Genomic DNA, 18,857 nt, shown 5'->3' on the forward strand with positions numbered 1-18,857 from the left:
CTGCCAAAGTGCATGACTTCACAATTTCCAACATTATACTCCATCTGCCAAATTTTTGCCCACTTACTTAGCCTTTCTATGTCCTTTTGCAGATTTTTTTGTGTCCTCCTCACACATTGCTTTTCCTCCCATCTTTGTATCATCAGCAATCTTGGCTACGTTACACTTGGTCCTTTCTTCCAAGTTGTTAATATAGATTGTAAATAGTTGGGGTCCCAGCACTGATCCCTGCGGCACGCCACTGGTTACTGATTGCCAACCAGAGCATGAACTATTTATCCCAACTCTGTTTTCTGTTAGTTAGCCAAGCCTCTGTTAGTTACCCCAACACCGTGAACTTTTATCTTGTGCAGTAATGTTTTATGTGGCACCTTGTCAAATGCCTTCTGGAAGTCCAAATACATCACATCCACTGGTTCCCCTTAATCCACCCTTCTCGTTACATCCTCAAAGAATTCTAGCAAATTTGTCAAACATTACTTCCCCTTCATATATGCAAATATGTTTGATTAACGTGAAAATATTAATTGTGTTCACCGCCCTACCAGCATCTCTCTGTCTGTCTCTCCTCCAAAACTGAGGGACATTTAACAGTGATCTATCCATCCCATCCTCATCACCCAGAGATGGCTATCAGAGTGAGCGGCAGAGAGACAGGCATAGTATCAGCCTTAAACACCCGAACTGTGTCTGCATATTAGGGTCAATACTAGTATCACACATTCATGTATAACACCAGTGGGGGGAGAGAGCACACACATTATCAGTCTTACACTTGGCATCAATGTCTCCATATTACGCTCAGTAACAGTGCCACACTGTCATGTATAGCACCAGAGAGAGAAACAGTGTCTGACATAAGAAAGACTGGATCAACTGGGCTTGTATTCACTGGAGTTCAGAAGAATGAGAAGGGATCTCATAGAAACGTTCAAAATTCTGACGGGTTTATACAGGTTAGATGCAGGAAGAATGTTCCCAATGTTGGGGAAGTCTAGAGCCAGGGGTCACAGTCTAAGGATAAGGGGTAAGCCATTTAGGACTGAGATTGGGTGAAGAAGTTTCTCCTCGAGAGTGGTGAACCTGTGGAATTCTCTACCACAGAAAGTTGTTGAGGCCAATTCACTAAATATATTCAAAAAGGAGTTAGATGTAGTCCTTATTACCAGGGGGATCAAGGGGTATGGCGAGAAAGCAGGAATGGGGTACTGAAGTTGCATGTTCAGTCATGAACTCATTGAATGGCGGTGCAGGCTCGAAGGGCTGAATGGCCTACTCCTGCACCTATTTTCTATGTTTCTATGTGCCAGTGTTGTACTCACAAGTGTGTCCACATCACGTGAAATAACAGTATCCTGCCTTCACAAATAGTACGAGATCGAGAGAGAGAGATCGAAATCGAGGCAGGACGGTGAGACACAGAAACATGCACAGTATCAGTTCCTGACTGACCTGTGAAGTCTGCTTTTATCCTGAAAGTCCCCATTGGAGGGACAGAAGTTAAAGTCTCTCACTGATAATTGTACTACAGACAGACACATTATTAATCCCACACTGCGGGACAGTGTCAGAGAGTGAAAAAAACAACGTCTCACATTTAACCCTCGCTTGCCTGTTGTACTCTCTGTAATCTTGCAGCTCAGGGCTGTTCGGTATTACTCTGTGACCCAGTGTTTCACTCTGATTAAATTAATCTGGGCCTGTTTCTGTCAGATATTAACTGCTGCACGATCCCAGCAAACACTCCTGCTCCCTCGTCCCTCCGATGTTTCAGCAGGATTGATTTGTGAGGACAGGCTCATGAATAGAAAAATAATGTGCACGGAATGATCCCAAATTGAGCATCTCAAAGGGACTTTAAACAATCTCTGTCCTTGCTCCCTAGGCCCAGTTCCTTTGCTCATATTCTGATTAACGTGAATTGGGAAAGTTCACTTTGCTGATTATAGACTGCGCATGCACTGATCAGCCCCGTCCCTTGAGTGGATTTCCAGGAAGCAGAAGAGCACATGCGCCCTCCCCTCCTCCAGCCCTGCCTGTGAGCGCCATTCACTCAGTGAGCGGAAGAAGATGGTTTAAACAGCTGGGAATGGAGACACCGCGGCCCCGGGGTAAGGCAGCGAGCAGCAGCCTCCTTACAGCAGCACATCGCTTTGGGAGCGTGTCCGCAGATGGGCTCAGAGATCGGCACTGAGTCCAGGCGAAGTTCAGTGGGAGTCGGGGGTTGTGTGTAACAGGCGGAGTGGAGCAATAACTGGTCTCAGTGCGTGGAGTGAGTGGGGGAAGGGAGAGGCCATTCTTGGGCTGTGTGTGGACAGCGTGTGTCCCAGGTAAGGGAGACAGAATGGGAAGGATCTGCTGTTTACAATCATTCCTGCTTTCTCCCTGCAAACCAGTAGTGAACGTTCCTGCTTTAGTTCCAGTCTCACAGTGTTTGTTGTCAGAGACTCCCAAAGCAAGTGCTCTACTCGGAACTCCTTCAACCCAAACGAACCAAAGGTGGGCAGAGGAAACATTACAAGGACACCCTCAAAGCCTCCCTGATAAAGTGCGACATCCCCACTGACACTTGGGAGGCCCTGGCCCAAGACTGCCCTAAGTGAAGGAAGTGCATCTGGGAGTGCACTGAGCACCACGAGTCTCATCGCCAAGAGCCTTCAGAAATCACGCGCAGGCAGCGGAAAGAGCGTGCAGCAAACCAGTCCCGCCCCCCCACCCCACTTCCCTCAACGACTATCTGCCCCATCTGTGACGGGGACTCTGGCTCTCGTATTGGACTGTTCAGCAACCAAAGAACTCACTTCAGGAGTGGAAGCAAGTCTTCCTCGATTCCGAGGGACTGCCTATGATGATGATCATTGGACAGTGAGCAGTGGAAGCAGAGCCGGACACTGAGGATTTATACAAGGAGCATCTATTGCAGGCACCGGGTGAGAAATGTGAAGGACACGTTTTAAACAGCGGCTCTTTGTTTTTGGTTGAACGGTTAGTGCCCTGGGAGAGGGGAGCAGCAATCTGAACTGTGTAAAGGTCCGTGCTCCATCGGGTCGTCCCATTCCTGAAGCAGGGCAGGGATTGGGTTGTGTCTGGATGTCAGTAAATTGCTGTAAATCTGCCCAACACACTTGGTGTGTAGAAGCTGAGTACTGCAGTGGAGTCAGACACTGACACTGTTTGTCTCGCTGGCTTCCCTTTGTGAATGTTCATAATGATTACTAATTGAACGATTACATTCATCACTTTAGTCTTTTCTACCTCTCTTATTCTTGAATGATCAGAGATACCTTCTCCTCCTACAGGCAAGGAATTGAAGGAACCGGAACAAATGTGAAGTTTCCACCACCTGAGACATAAAGAACAGTGGAACCAGCCCCTTCTCTCACACAGTAGGTACGGTACCGATCATAGTGCGCGGATACACGGACAGGTTATCCAAATTAAATATGTTTATGGTGCTGAATGGCTTCCTTCTATTCCTGTGCAACAGGCCTGAGGGGGCTGATGGCCACCTCCTGTTGCTAGTGTAACAGACTGGAGATACTGAGTAACCTTCTCGTGTTCTTAATGTAATAAGCACGAGATTCTTAAAGACTTCCTCCTATTCATATGTAACAAGCTCTAGGTGCAGAATGACCTTCCCCTGTACCTATGTATCAGACTAGAATGGGATGAATAGCCTCCTTTAGTTCTTATGTAACAGGTTCCAGGGGCTGAAAAGCCACTTCTTGTGTAACAGACTCCAGGGGCTGAATGGCCTCCTCCAGTTCCAATGTTACAAGCTCGAGGGGCTGAATGCCCTTCTCCTGTTCCCATGAAACAGTTCCGAGGGGATGAATGTCCTTGTCCTATTCATAATGTAACAGACCTGAGGGGCAGAATTGCTTCCTCCTATTGCTTTCTAACTCCAATGGCTGAATGACTCTCTCCAGTTCCTAATGTAACAGGCTCGAGGAGTAGAATGGCCCCCTCCAGTTCCTAGAACTTTCTCGGAGGGGGTGAATAGCCTCCTCCAGTTCCTACGTAACATGCTTGAAGGTCTGAATGGCCTGCTCCTGTTCCAATGTGAAAGGCTCGAGGCGGCTGAATGGCATCCTCCTGTTCGAAAGTAAAAGGCTCCAGAGGATGAATGGCCTCCTCTATTCCTGTGTAACAGTATCCAGTCGATGCATTGCCACCACTAATTCCTTTTCGCAAGGCTGAGGTGCTGAATGCTCACCTCCTGTTTCAATGCAACAAACACGAGGGTCTGAAGGGCCTCCTATTCATTTATAACAGGTTTGAGGGGCTGAATGGTGTCCATCTATTCCTGTAAAGCAGACTCCAGGGCTGAATGGCCCACTCCAGTTCCTAATGTAACAGAGTCGAGGGGCAGAATGGCTGACTGTTCCTATGTAACAGGACCCAGGGACTGAATGGGCCTCCTCCTGTTCTGTATGTAACACGCTCGAAGGGATGATTTGCCTTTTTTAAATTTGTTCACTGGATGTCGGTGTTGCTGGTAAGGCCAGCATTTATTGCCCATCCCTAATTGCCCTGGAGAAGATGGTGGTGAGCCACCTTCATCAACGGCTGCAGTCCGTGTGATGATGGTACTCCCACAGTGCTGTTAGGGAGGGAGTTCTGTTCCTCTAACAGGTTCCATGTGCTGAAAGGCCTCCTCAAGTTCCCAGATCCAGGGACTGTTCTTCCCTGTTGTTTTGGAAATAGAATCGGGCAGTAAACAGAAGCTCAATGCTTCTTGTGCACCAGCTCTCTGATCGGTTCTCCTCACGCTGATTATGTTTTATCATCTCGCTCAAACGTCCCAAAATGTTGCTTTCTTTTCCATCACCTCTAGGGTTATTAGCCAAGTTTGCATCAAGCAAATCGTGATCTCACCAGTAACAGCACTTTCCCGACTGTTATCCAAGAGGCTGCTTCTGACATTTTCTTCTGCTTAAATGTTAACCACGTAAGTAACTGAAAATCTTCATTTCTACAGCAACAACAAACACTTGCATTTATGACAGATACAGAGTGAATCGAACACTCACTCACTGTACCACAGACTGACAGATACAGAGTGAATCCCACACTCACTGCATCACTGAGAGATATCGTTTATATTATGCACTAATAGCTTGTCTCTACTCCAAATATTTCTGAATCGCATTCGTCCAATATAATGTGCAAAACTATTGTCTGTTGGGGTCATCTCTGATCTGTAAATTTCACAAATGTAGGATAAACCCCACTCTCTCATACCAGAAACTGACAGGTACAGAATAAATCCCACACTCTCATACCAGAAACTAACAGGTACAGAGGAAACACACACTTGCTTACCCCAGAATGAGAGATCCATAATGAATCCCACATTCACATTGCACAAACTGACATGTTCCTCTAACAGGTTCCATGTGCTGAAAGGCCTCCTCAAGTTCCCAGATCCAGGGACTGTTCTTCCCCGTTGTTTTGGAAATAGCATCGGGCAGTAAACAGGAGCTCAATGAATCCACACTCAGATACCAGAAACTGACACCCCACACATCTACCACAAACTGACGGTACAGAAAAAAAAACACAATCACATCCCAGAAACTGACAGGTACATATTAATTCCTACACTCACACAGCAGGAACTGACAAGTACAGAATAAAACCCACATTCACAAAGCAGAAACTGACAGGTACAGAATACAATCAACACCCAGATTCCAGAAACTGACGGTACAGAATGCAATCCTCACTTAGATACCAGAAAGTGACTGGTACAGCTTAAAACCACAGTCACATATCAGAAACTGACAGGTACCGATTCAACCCCATACTATCATACCGGAATCTGATAGGTACAGAATAAAATCCACACTCCGATCCGAAAAATTGACATACTGGTCAATATCCACTCACATACCAGAAGCTGATGATATAGGTTAAAGGACACACTCACATAACAGAAACTGACAGGTACATGATAAAACACACACTCACATAACAGAAACTGACAGGTACAGATAAAGATTCGCTTAGATACCAGAAACTGACAGATACAGAATAAAACCTACACTCGCATCAAAACTTGACAGGTACAGAATAAATCCCACATTCACATAGCAGAAACTGACAGGTACAGTATGAAACCCACACCCACGTATCTGAGCAATAATATGCAAGTAAAACCCATACTCGCCTATTGGAAACTGACGGGGAAACACACACACACCAGAGACTGATGGAACGAGTAGAACAGTTTAGGCACCCTTTCTCCAATGTCAGGCTCACACAATCGTTTTTTCAATGTGGCCCATGTAATTAGTGATAAAAGCAACTTGTGAAACAATCCCATTTTTGCTAATTTAATTTGTGACAAAAAGATGGTCTGAGCATACGCTAAATACATGCTGCTCCTCCCCTCCGCACACAGTGTTTAAACTGATAGGAAGGGCCCATGCGAGCTCCCCTCCTCCAGCTCTGTCAGCGGCTGCCGTTTCCTCTGTGCTGTGCTGATGATCGTTGAACACATCAGGGAGCGGAGATATCCAGGCCCGAGTAAGGGAGCAAACAGCGGCCTCCTTACAGCAGCTCATCACATTGGAATTGTGTCCGCAGATGGGCTTTGAGTCGGGGTAAGTTCAGCGGCAGTCGGGGGCTGTTTGTAAGAGGCAGAGTGGAGTAGGAACTAGTTCTGGAACATGGAGTGAGTGGGGGAAGGGGGAGCCCATTCTCGGGCTGTGTGTGTACGGTGTAAGGTAACAGAGAAAGTAAATCACCTTGCTCTTTCAAATCATTGTTGCTTTCTTTCCCCAAATCAGTAGTGAATGTTGCTGATTCAGTTCCAATCTCACAGTGCCTGTTGTTCTTGGACATTGAACAGTGGAATCACAGCCTGAGAGTGAGGATGTGAGGAGTGTCACAAAGTGCATCTATTGCAGGCACCAGAAGAGGAATGTGATCGGAGACATTTCAAAAATGGGTTATTTTGTTTCGGTGCATTGAATTCTTCAGAACCATGTTGCTGGTGATCGAGCGATACATTATCGCCCCCTCAGATACATCAGTATCTGGTAACTGTGACATTCTGTTAATGACACAGGCCGTTAACTCTGTTTCAATAGAGTGAGAACAATTGTTGTACAGCCCAGGTACCTGTGGTTATATTTCAGGAAGCAATTCAGAATTTTACAGGTAGTCCCATGAAAGCGGGAGATATCAACCTGAATTGTGCCCATCGGGTGGTCCCATTCATGGACCAGTGCTGGGTTTGGGTTGTGTCTGGATGCTGATAACTTTCTAGAGAACCGTCCTATACACCTGGTGTGGGGAATCTGAGTGTCGCTGTACTGCAGTGAGATCAGACAATGACACTGTTTGTATCGCAGATTCCTCTCACCAGATACTTTACTTTATTGAACACAAACACATGAATTATAACTTTATTTTTATATTCTCTCCATTGGCTGTCCATATCATAACTAATAGTGTTTTCCTATTATTATTCTCAGTGCAAAATACTTCACCAAGCCAGAATAAATTTGATCTTTCCTCAACCCGGAACACAAGGAACAATGCAGGCAGCTCCTTCTCACACACAGTAAGTACATTATCACTGAGTGCAGAGACACAGAACTGACTCAATCATATTGTCACAGGCAGCAGAAGCTGTCAATCCCACAGTGATCCAAATTCCCAGAGTTACATTATGAATCCCACAGTCACTTGGAGCAGTACAATCAATGTCCAATCTTATCGCATTGAAAGGCAGATCCAATTTCATTCCCTTACTCACACACACAACAGATGGGCACTGACACAGTGTCAATTCACACTCGTGTCTGTACAATGACTCTCAAATCCAACAGCTAACATACAAGAGCAGAGAAACGGAGGTAATGGACTGAACCAAACCTCCTCCTGAGACGGTCATCGATAATCGCAAACTATCATCCGCCTACAGCAGGTGGAGAAGGAACCAAATCCAACAGTCACACAGAGCAAGAATAGCTCAGTACAAGAGACTGTCAATTACATAATGAATCTCACTCACACACACCACCAGTCTAACAGATACATAAACTGGTGATGTGTGTGTAGGATTGATTAACAGATACATAATCAATCCCTCACTCACACATACACCAGTCTAACAGATACATCATCAATCCCACACATCACCAGTCTAACAGATACATAATCAATCCCACACTCACAAACAGTACCAGAGACTGAGAGAAACATAATGATTCATATACTCAGACACATTGAATGACAGATTGAGAGAATCGCAATCACTTCCAGTGCCTGAGATTGACTGACTGATTGACAGTGAAACCCACACTCCCATACCAGGCCCTTACAGCTACAGACAAATACTCACACTCACATACCAGAGACAGATAGTTAGAGAGTGAACTCCACAGTCACTCACCAGAAACTGACAGGTACAGAAAAAAAACACTCTTGCATTGCAGAGACTGATAGAGTAATACCCACACTCACATTCCTGAGACTGATAGATACAGAGCAATACCCACACTCACATTCCAGAGACTGATAGATACGGAGTAATACCCACACTCACATTCCAGAGACTGACAAATACAGAGTAATACCCACACTCACATTCCAGAGACTGATAGATACAGAGTAATACCCACACTCACATTCCAGAGACTGACAAATACAAACTAAAAACCACACTCCTGTAACAGAATCTTACAGGTACTGATTAAAACCCTTACTCAAATATCAGACACCGATAGATACAGAATGAAACCCACACTCACTTCTCAGAGACGGACAGATACAGAATAAAACACATATCAGAGAGTGACAGAGCAAAATCAACACTCACCTGAAAGTGACTGACTGATTCAATGTCAAACCCACAATACCACAGCTGTACCAGACACTTAAAGGCACAGAATGAAATCAACATTCATATAATAGCAACTGACGGGTACAGAAAACATACACACATTAACATACCAGTGACAGACAGGTAGAATGTGGTAAACTGCACATTCACATAACAGAAATTGTGACATATAGAATATAACCCCACTCATTACAGAAACAGACAGGTACAGCTAAAAAGTGCCACACTCACACACAAGAGACTGACAGGTACAGAGTGAAATCCACATTCACACACTTGAATAAAACACACGTTCTCATAACAGAAACTGACAGGAGGAAACCCCACATACACATACCATAGACTGACATTCACAGAATAATACCCACACTCTCATACCATAGACTGATGGATACAGAGTAAACCCCATACTCACACCAAAGACTAATAGATACAGAGTGAAGATCACACTCACATCCCAGAGAATGACCACTGTAGAGTAAAATCCACACACTCATAAAAGTGAGTGACAGATAAAGAATAAAACCCGCACTCACATCCCAGAGAGTGAAAGATAGACAAAAATACACAATCATGTCACCGAGATTGATACATATAGATAATACCCAAATACATATACCAGAAACTGACAGATATAGAGGAAAAACCACACTCAAATCTCGGAGACTGACAGATAAAGAATAAAACTCACACACACATCCTCGAGAGTGATAGATACAGACTTAAATATGCACTCCCTTACCAGAAACTGGGAGTTATTGTACTGATTGAACACTTACTCATGTAACACAAACTGACAGGTACAGCGCTAAAACCCACATTCACATCAGAGAAACTGAAAGTTGCAGAATGAAGCCCCACTCAAATACCAGAAACAGACAGATACAGACAAAAGCCCACATTACCTGAAACTGACCGAGAGTAAAACCCACACTCGCCTACCAGAGATTGAAATTTACAAATACAATCCACACATATACCAGAGACTGAAAGGTAGAGAGTGAAAGCTATATACACACACACACACACACACACACACACACACACACACACACACACACACACACACACACACACCGGTAACATAGAAACTAGGTGCAGGAGCAGGCCATTCAGCCCTTCTAGCCTGCACTGCCAGTCAATGAGTTCATGGCTCAACATGAAACTTCAGTACCCCCTTCCTGCTTTCTCGCCATACCCCTTGATCCCCCGAGTAGCAAGGACTTCATCTAACTCCCTTTTGAATATATTTAGTGAATTGGCCTCAACTACTTTCTGTGGTAGAGAATTCCACAGGTTCACCACTCTCTGGGTGAAGAAGTTTCTCCTCATCTCGGTCCTAAATGGCTTAGCCCTTATCCTTAGACTGTGACCCCTAGTTCTGGACTTCCCCAACATTGGGAACATTCTTCCTGCATCTAACCTGTCTAAACCCGTCAGAATTTTAAATGTTTCTATGAGGTCCCCTCTCATTCTTCTGAACTCCAGTGAATACAAGCCCAGTTGATCCAGTCTTTCTTGATAGGTCAGTCCCACCATCCCGGGAATCAGTCTGGTGAATCTGCGCTGCACTCCCTCAATAGCAAGAATGTCCTTCCTCAAGTTAGGAGACCAAAACTGTACACAATACTCCATCGTGTGGCCTCACCAAGGCCCTGTACAACTGTAGCAACACCTCCCTGCCCCTGTACTCAAATCCCCTCGCTATGAAGGCCAACATGCCATTTGCTTTCTTAACCGCCTGCTGTACCTGCATGCCAACCTTCAATGACTGATGTACCATGACACCCAGATCTCGTTACACCTTCCCTTTTCCTAATCTGTCACCATTCAGATAATAGTCTGTCTCTCTGTTTTTACCACCAAAGTGGATAACCTCACATTTATCCACATTATACTTCATCTGCCATGCATTTGCCCACTCACCTAACCTATCCAAGTCACTCTGCAGCCTCATAGCATCCTCCTCGCAGCTCACACTGCCACCCAACTTAGTGTCATCCGCAAATTTGGAGATACTACATTTAATCCCCTCGTCTAAATCATTAATGTACAATGTAAACAGCTGGGGCCCCAGCACAGAACCTTGCGGTACCCCACTAGTCACTGCCTGCCATTCTGAAAAGTACCCATTTACTCCTACTCTTTGCTTCCTGTCTGACAACCAGTTCTCAATCCACGTCAGCACACTACCCCCAATCCCATGTGCTTTAACTTTGCACATTAATCTCTTGTGTGGGACCTTGTCGAAAGCCTTCTGAAAGTCCAAATATACCACATCAACTGGTTCTCCTTTGTCCACTTTACTGGAAACATCCTCAAAAAATTCCAGAAGATTTGTCAAGCATGATTTCCCTTTCACAAATCGATGCTGACTTGGACCTATCATGTCACCATTTTCCAAATGCACTGCTATGACATCCTTAATAATTGATTCCATCATTTTACCCACGACTGAGGTCAGGCTGACCGGTCTATAATTCCATGTTTTCTCTCTCCCTCCTTTTTTTAAAAAGTGGGGTTACATTGGCTACCCTCCACTCAATAGGAACTGATCCAGAGTCAATGGAATGTTGGAAAATGACTGTCAATGCGTCCGCTATTTCCAAGGCCACCTCCTTAAGTACTCTGGGATGCAGTCCATCAGGCCCTGGGGATTTATCGGCCTTCAATCCCATCAATTTCCCCAACACAATTTCCCGACTAATAAAGATTTCCCTCAGTTCCTCCTCCTTACTAGACCCTCTGACCCCTTTTATATCCGGAAGGTTGTTTGTGTCCTCTTTAGTGAATACTGAACCAAAGTACTTGTTCAATTGGTCTGCCATTTCTTTGTTCCCCGTTATGACTTCCCCTGATTCTGACTGCAGGGGACCTACGTTTGTCTTTACTAACCTTCTTCTCTTTACACACCGATAGAAACTTTTGCAATCCGCCTTAATGTTCCCTGCAAGCTTCTTCTCGTACTCCATTTTCCCTGCCCTAATCAAACCCTTTGTCCTCTTCTGCTGAGTTCTAAATTTCTCCCAGTCCCCAGGTTCGCTGCTATTTCTGGCCAATTTGCATGCCACTTCCTTGGCTTTAATACTATCCCTGATTTCCCGAGATAGCCACGGTTGAGCCACCTTCCCTTTTTTATTTTTATGCCAGACAGGAATGTACAATTGTTGTAGTTCATCCATGCGGTCTCTAAATGTCTGCCATTGCCCATCCACAGTCAACCCCTTAAGTATCATTTGCCAATCTATCCTAGCCAATTCACGCCTCATACCTTCAAAGTTACCCTTCTTTAAGTTCTGGACCATGGTCTCTGAATTAACTGTTTCATTCTCCATCCTAATGCAGAATTCCACCATATTATGGTCACTCTTCCCCAAGGGGCCTCGCACAATGAGATTGCTAATTAGTCCTCCCTCATTACACAACACCCAGTCTAAGATGGCCTCCTCCCTAGTTGGTTCCTCAACATATTGGTCTAGAAAACCATCCCTTATGCACTCCAGGAAATCCTCCTCCACCGTATTGCTTCCAGTTTGGCTAGCCCAATCTTTGTGCATATTAAAGTCACCCATTATAACTGCTGCACCTTTATTGCATGCACCCCTAATTTCCAGTTTGATGCCCTCCCCAACATCACTACTACTGTTTGGAGGTCTGTACACAACTCCCACTAACGTTTTTTGCCCTTTGGTGTTCTGTAGCTCTACCCATATAGATTCCACATCATCCAAGCTAATGTCTTTCCTAACTATTGCATTAATCTCCTCTTCAACCAGCAATGCTACCCCACCTCCTTTTCCTTTTATTCTATCCTTCCTGAATGTTGAATACCCCTGGATGTTGAGTTCCCAGCCCTGATCATCCTGGAGCCACGTCTCCGTAATCCCAATCACATCATATTTGTTAACATCTATTTGCACAGTTAATTCATCCACCTTATTGCGGATACTCCTTGCATTGAGACACAAAGCCTTCAGGCTTGTTTTTTTAACACCCTTTGTCCTTAGAATTTTGCTGTACAGTGGCCCCTCTTGTTCTTTGCCCCGAGTTTCTCTGCCCCCCACCCCTCCTCATCTCCTTTCTGTCTTTTGCTTTTGCCTCCTTTTTGTCTTCCTTTGGTTCCCATCCCCCTGCCATATTAGTTTAACTCCTCCCCAACAGCACTAGCAAACACTCCCCCAAGGACATTGGTTCCGGTCCTGCCCAGGTGCAGACTGTCCGGTTTGTGTACTGGTCCCACCTCCCCCAGAACCGGTTCCAGTGCCCCAGGAATTTGAATCCCTCCCTGCTGCACCACTGCTCAAGCCACGTATTCATCTGCGCTATCCTGCGATTCCTACTCTGACTAGCACGTGGCACTGGTAGCAATCCCGCGATTACTACTTTTGAGGTCCTATTTTTTAATTTAGCTCCTAGCTCCTTAAATTCGTTTCGTAGGACCTCATCCCTTTTTTTACCTATGTCGTTGGTACCAATGTGCACCACGACAACTGGCTGTTCTCCCTCCCATTTCAGAATGTCCTGCACCCGCTCCAAGACATCCTTGACCCTTGCACCAGGGAGGCAACATACCATCCTGGAGTCTCGGTTGCGGCCGCAGAAACGCCTATCTATTCCCCTCACCATTGAATCCCCTATCACTATCGCGCTCCCACTCTTTTTCCTGCCCTCCTGTGCAGCAGAGCCAGCCACGGTGCCATGAACTTGGCTGCTGCTGCCCTCCCCTGATGAGTCATCCCCCCCCCCCCCCCCCCCCCCAACAGCACTCAAAGCAGTGTATCTGTTTTGCAGGGGGATGACCACAGGGGACCCCTGCACTACCTTCCTTGCACTGCTCTTCCTGCTGGTCTTCCATTCCCGAGCTGGCTGTGGATCCTTCTCCTGCGGTAAGACCAACTCACTACACGATACAGATAACAACCCACACTTACATATCAAACACTGACAAACAAAGAGTAAAACCACACTCACGAAGACAATCAACACTCAAATACCAAAAATTTACAGTGCTGGAGGAAAACCCACAATCACAGAGTAAAATGCACACTCACATTTCAGAAACCGATGGGTACAGAATACAGCTCGCATTCACATAACAAAAACTGACTGGGATAGAGGAATCGCAAACTAACATACCAGAGACTGACAAGTAGAGTGAAATCCACACACACACCAAAAACTGTTATATAGAGAGTAAAATTCACACTCATATACCAGAGAATGAAAGATACAGAATGAAACCCACACTCACTTACCAGTAATTGACAGGTACAGAGTGAAAACCTCTCTTCCAGACCATAAACTTACAGGTATAAAGGAAAAGCCACACTCGTTAACCAGAGACTGACAGATACAGAATAAATACTACACTCACTGGTGGGCGTAGTCTATAGGCCCCCTAACAGTAGCTACACTATTGGATGGAGTATAAATTAAGAAATAATGGAGGCTTGTAAAAAAGGAACAGGAATAACCATGGGCAATTTTAATCTTCATATTGATTGAACAAATCAAATTGGCCAAGGTAGCCTTGAGGAAGAATTCATAGTGTGTATCCGGGATAATTTCTTTGAACAGTACTTTGCGGAACCAACCAGGGAGCAGGCTATCTTAGATCTGGTACTGTGTAATGAGAACATAAGAAATAGGAGCATGCCATTTGGCCCCTCGAGCCTGCTCTGCCATTTAGTAAGAACGTGGCTGGTCTGATCATGGCCTCACCTCCACTTCCCTGTCCGCTCCCCATAATCCTTTATTCCCTTAACGCTCAAAAGTCTGTCTATTTTCACCTTAAGTATATTTAATGGCCCAGCCACCACAGCTCTCTGGGACAGAGAATTCCACAGATTTACAACCACCTGAGAGAATAAATTCCTCTCATCTCAGTTTTAAATGGGTGACCCCTTATTCTGAAACTACATCCCCTAGTTCTAGTTTTCCCCCTATGAGTGGAAATATCCTCATTGCATCTACCTTGTCGAGCCCCCTCATTATCTTTTATGTTTCAATAAGACCGCCTCTCATTCTTCTGAATTCCAATGAGTATAGGCCCAACCTACTCAACCTATCTTCATAATCAACCCCCTCATCTCCGGAATCAACCTAGTGAACCTTCTCTGAACTGCCTCCAATGCAAGTATATCCTTCCTTAAATACAGAGGTTAAAACTGTATGCAATACTCTAGGTGTGACCTCACCAATACCCTGTACAGTTGTAGCAGGACTTCTCTGCTTTTATACTTCAACCCCTTGCAATAAAGGTCAACATTCGATTTGCCTTCCTGATTACTTGCTGTACCTGCATACTAACTTTTTGTGTTTCATGCACAAGTACCCCCAGGTCCCTCTGCACTGCAGCACTTTGCAATTTTTCTCCATTTAAATAATAATTTGCTTTTTTATTTTTTCTGCCAAAGTTGACAACCTCACATTTTCCCACATTATATTCGGGACGGACTCCACTTGGAATATGCTGGGGCTAGGGTCCTGGCGAACCGAATAACTGGGGCTGCAGAGAGAGCTTTAACTAATCAGTCGGGGGGAGGGGGTGGGGCAGGGCACGGCGGGGGGAGGGTTCAGGTGAGCAGAAACCTAAAAGCTTAAAGGACAAGGTGAAGGCAATAGAGCAGGCTAGCATTGGGGGAAACGAAAACCAAAGCGTGACAGGAAGGGACAGAATCTATAAACATAAGGGTGTATCTGGAAACTGGAGCCGTAGCAGGAGCAAAACCATGCTGACTCTGCTTGACTGAATTATGCTTTTCCAAATGTCCTGCGACAGATGTTAGGCGAACTGGTCTTGTGACACTGTTGTGAAGCGCCTTGAGACGTTGTACTTTGTTAAAGCTGCTATATAAATAAAAATTATTAACAAAAGGAAAGCTGCAGGTTTGTGCGTCACCATCACGATTCATCGAGGCGTAGAGTGCATGGATGGCCATCTTTGCAGAGGAGCAAAGTGTGGGTGGGGCTACCGGGTCCCCAGGGTCAGCACCTTCAGGGGAGGTTCGGGGAACCAGTGAGTGTAGAACTGAACCCAGCCAGAGGCAGCATCTTCAGGGGAAGTTAGGGGAACCAGTGAGTGCAGAACTGAACCTAGACAAAGTAGATGGTGAAAACTGGGAGCAGAGGACATATTGTTTTCAGACGTGCGATGTGTGTGAATTTCAGGACAGGGAGGACAGAGAGTGTATGGGACAGGGATTTACAGCTTTGGAGGAACGAGAGAGGAAAGAATGTTCCATGGAATCTAGAATTGTCTGTTCTGAATTTGTGTCTGGTACTTGCAGTAATGATTTTTGTAAACTCCTTTTGCAGGGTATAAGAAGGGCAGGATTTGCAGATGGGAAAATCAAACCAAACAGCACGTCAAGATCTGACAGAATAACACGATTCCTCCGGAATGTCATCGGCCTTTGACTGTGGAAGGAGAAATGTTTGCCTGTTCTGTCTGTGGGAAAAGATTTCAAACATCACTGAGTGGAAAAGCACCGAGACACACACACACCTGAGTGAGAGTGTTCCAGTGCACTGCCTGTTGAAAGAGCTTTAACCAGTTACACAGCCTGAAAAAACATCGCACCATTCACAGCGGGGAGAAACCGTACACGTGTTGTGTGTGTGGACGAGGCTTCAACTGATCGTCCAACCTGGAGAGACACAAGGACACCCGCACCATGGAGAAACCGTGGGAATGTGGGGACTGTGGGAAGAGATTTAATTACCCGTCAGAGCTGGAAAAACATCGGCGCAGTCACACTGCGAAGTGGCTGTTCATCTGCTCAGTGTGTGGGGATCGATTCACTCAGTCAAGCCACCTGATGGGACACCAGCGAATTCACACCGGGGAGAGGCCGTACACTTGCACCGTGTGTGGGGAGGAATTCACTTGTTCATCCAACCTTCTAACTCACCAGCGAGTTCACTCTGGGAAGAGGCCGGTTACCTGCTCCGTGTGTGGGGAGGGATTCGCTCGGTCATCCCATCTGCTGATACACCAGCGAGTTCACACTGGGGAGAAGCCGTTCACCTGCTCCGTGTGTGGGGAGGGATACGCTCGGTCATCCAACCTGGTAAGACATCAGCGAGTTCACAAGTGACTGCAGGGTTTGGATTCTGCTGTTACCCCAGACTGAATCGTGTCCATTCTGACAGTTGGGGTTTCTTTCTGCTGATAGTGATTTCCCCCTATAACTGGGCTGGAGTTTAATATTCTGGATATTTGACCAATTAATCAACAGGAAAAGGGTCAGATAAAAATAATTCTAATTTGTGTTTGCATCCATACTTAACTCTTTAAAGGGATTCTTCAAATACTGAAAGCTGCATCAAATGGAGCTAAATGTTGTTAACAATTGATAATAAAATGAATTAAATCTGCAGGTTGATTTTGGATTTCTCTGGGAGGGAGCCGGACGTGATGTGCCTTGAAATACCGCCGGTATCCAGTAGATGATGCGGTCCCTCCTATTAACTCCAACTGAGAGGAGCGTGACTGCCCCCTAGAGCAGGAGGAATGAGGGCAGCTCAGGGTCAGGCACTGAAAATACTGCATCCCGCAGGGACATCACTCAGTGCCCCCTCCCTGGGGCATATCAGAGTCAGACACTGAAAATACTGCATCCCACAGGGACATCACACACTGTCCCCTCCCTGGGGCAGATCAGAGGCAGAACATGGAATGGAAAGGGGAGGTTCCAGTTGTTGTGGACCATGTAGGAACCAATGACATAGGTAGTACTAGGAATGAGGTTCTGCTGAAAGAGATGGAGGTGTTGGGGTTCAAATGAAAAAGCTGAACCTCAAAGGTAATAATCTCTGGATTGTTACCTGAGCCCCACACCAATTGTTACAGGGATAAGCAGATTAGAACAGTAAATGCATGGCTCAAAGAGTGGTGTGGGAGGCCGGGGTTTTTCTTTACGGGCACTGGCACCAGCACTGGGCAAAGAGGGAGCTGTTCCCTTGCCATGGGTTCCACTTGAGCTGGGCAGGAACCAGTGTCCTGGCGAATCGAATAACTAGGGCAGTAAACAGGGCTTTAAACTATTGAAGGCTGGGTGGAGAGATCCAGGAAAGTACAGCACGGTTTAGATAGAGAGAAAAAGCAACAAGAGACATGTCAAGGCTCTAGAGCAGAGTTTTGGGTAAAAATAAGCAGAGTGGGTGAGGAAGGAATAGAGAGAGTAACAAAGGTAATAGGGCATTACTGACTAAGGAAAAATAGAAAAAAGCCAAAGCTAAAGGCACTATATCTGAGCGCATGAAGTATTCGCAAGAAAATAGTTGAATTAATAGCGCAGATAGAAATTAATAGGTTTAATCTGATAACCATTATGGAGCTGTGGTTGCAAAGTGACCACGGTTGAGAACTAAATATTCCGGGATACATAACTTTTAGAAGAGATAGCAAAATTGAAAAGGAGAAATGGTCGCCCTAATAATAAAGGATGGGATAAAGATTACTGTCTTAGCTCGGAAAATCAAGAAATAGGATCAGTTTGGGTGGGGCTTAGAAACAACAAGGGCAGGAAACATTGGTGGGAGTTGTTTATAGGCCCCCAAACCATAGTAGTAATGTAAGGCACTGTATAAATCAGGAAATTAGAGGTGCATGTAACAAAGGTAATACAATAATTATGGGGGACTTTAATCTGCATATAGACTGGGCAAACCAAATTTGCAGTAATAGTGTGGAGGACGAATTAATGGAAAGTATACAAGATGGTTTTCTAGATCAGTATTTTGAGGAACCAATGAGAGAACAGGCTATTTTTGATCTAGTATTGTGCAATAAGAAAGGGTTAATTAATAATGTAGGAAAGTGGCCCTTGGGGAAAAGTAGCCATAACATGATAAAATTTTGCATTAAATTTGAAAGTGATTTAGTTAAACAAAGGAAACTGTGTAGGTATGAGGGGAGAGTTGGCTAAGTAGATTGGGAAACTATATCAAAAGGTATGATGGTAGAAAAGGAATGGCTAGCATTTAAAGAATTAAG

At 45.2% G+C, this 18,857-nt stretch overlaps 1 pseudogene; it reads left to right on the forward strand.

The window, feature by feature from the left end:
* The window catches only part of LOC139273618 (zinc finger protein 135-like), a 62,695-nt pseudogene that overhangs the window by 2,526 nt on the left and 41,312 nt on the right, over positions 1-18,857 (forward strand).

Source organism: Pristiophorus japonicus, chromosome 9 (genome assembly GCF_044704955.1).
Source record: "Pristiophorus japonicus isolate sPriJap1 chromosome 9, sPriJap1.hap1, whole genome shotgun sequence".
NCBI lineage: Eukaryota > Metazoa > Chordata > Chondrichthyes > Pristiophoridae > Pristiophorus > Pristiophorus japonicus.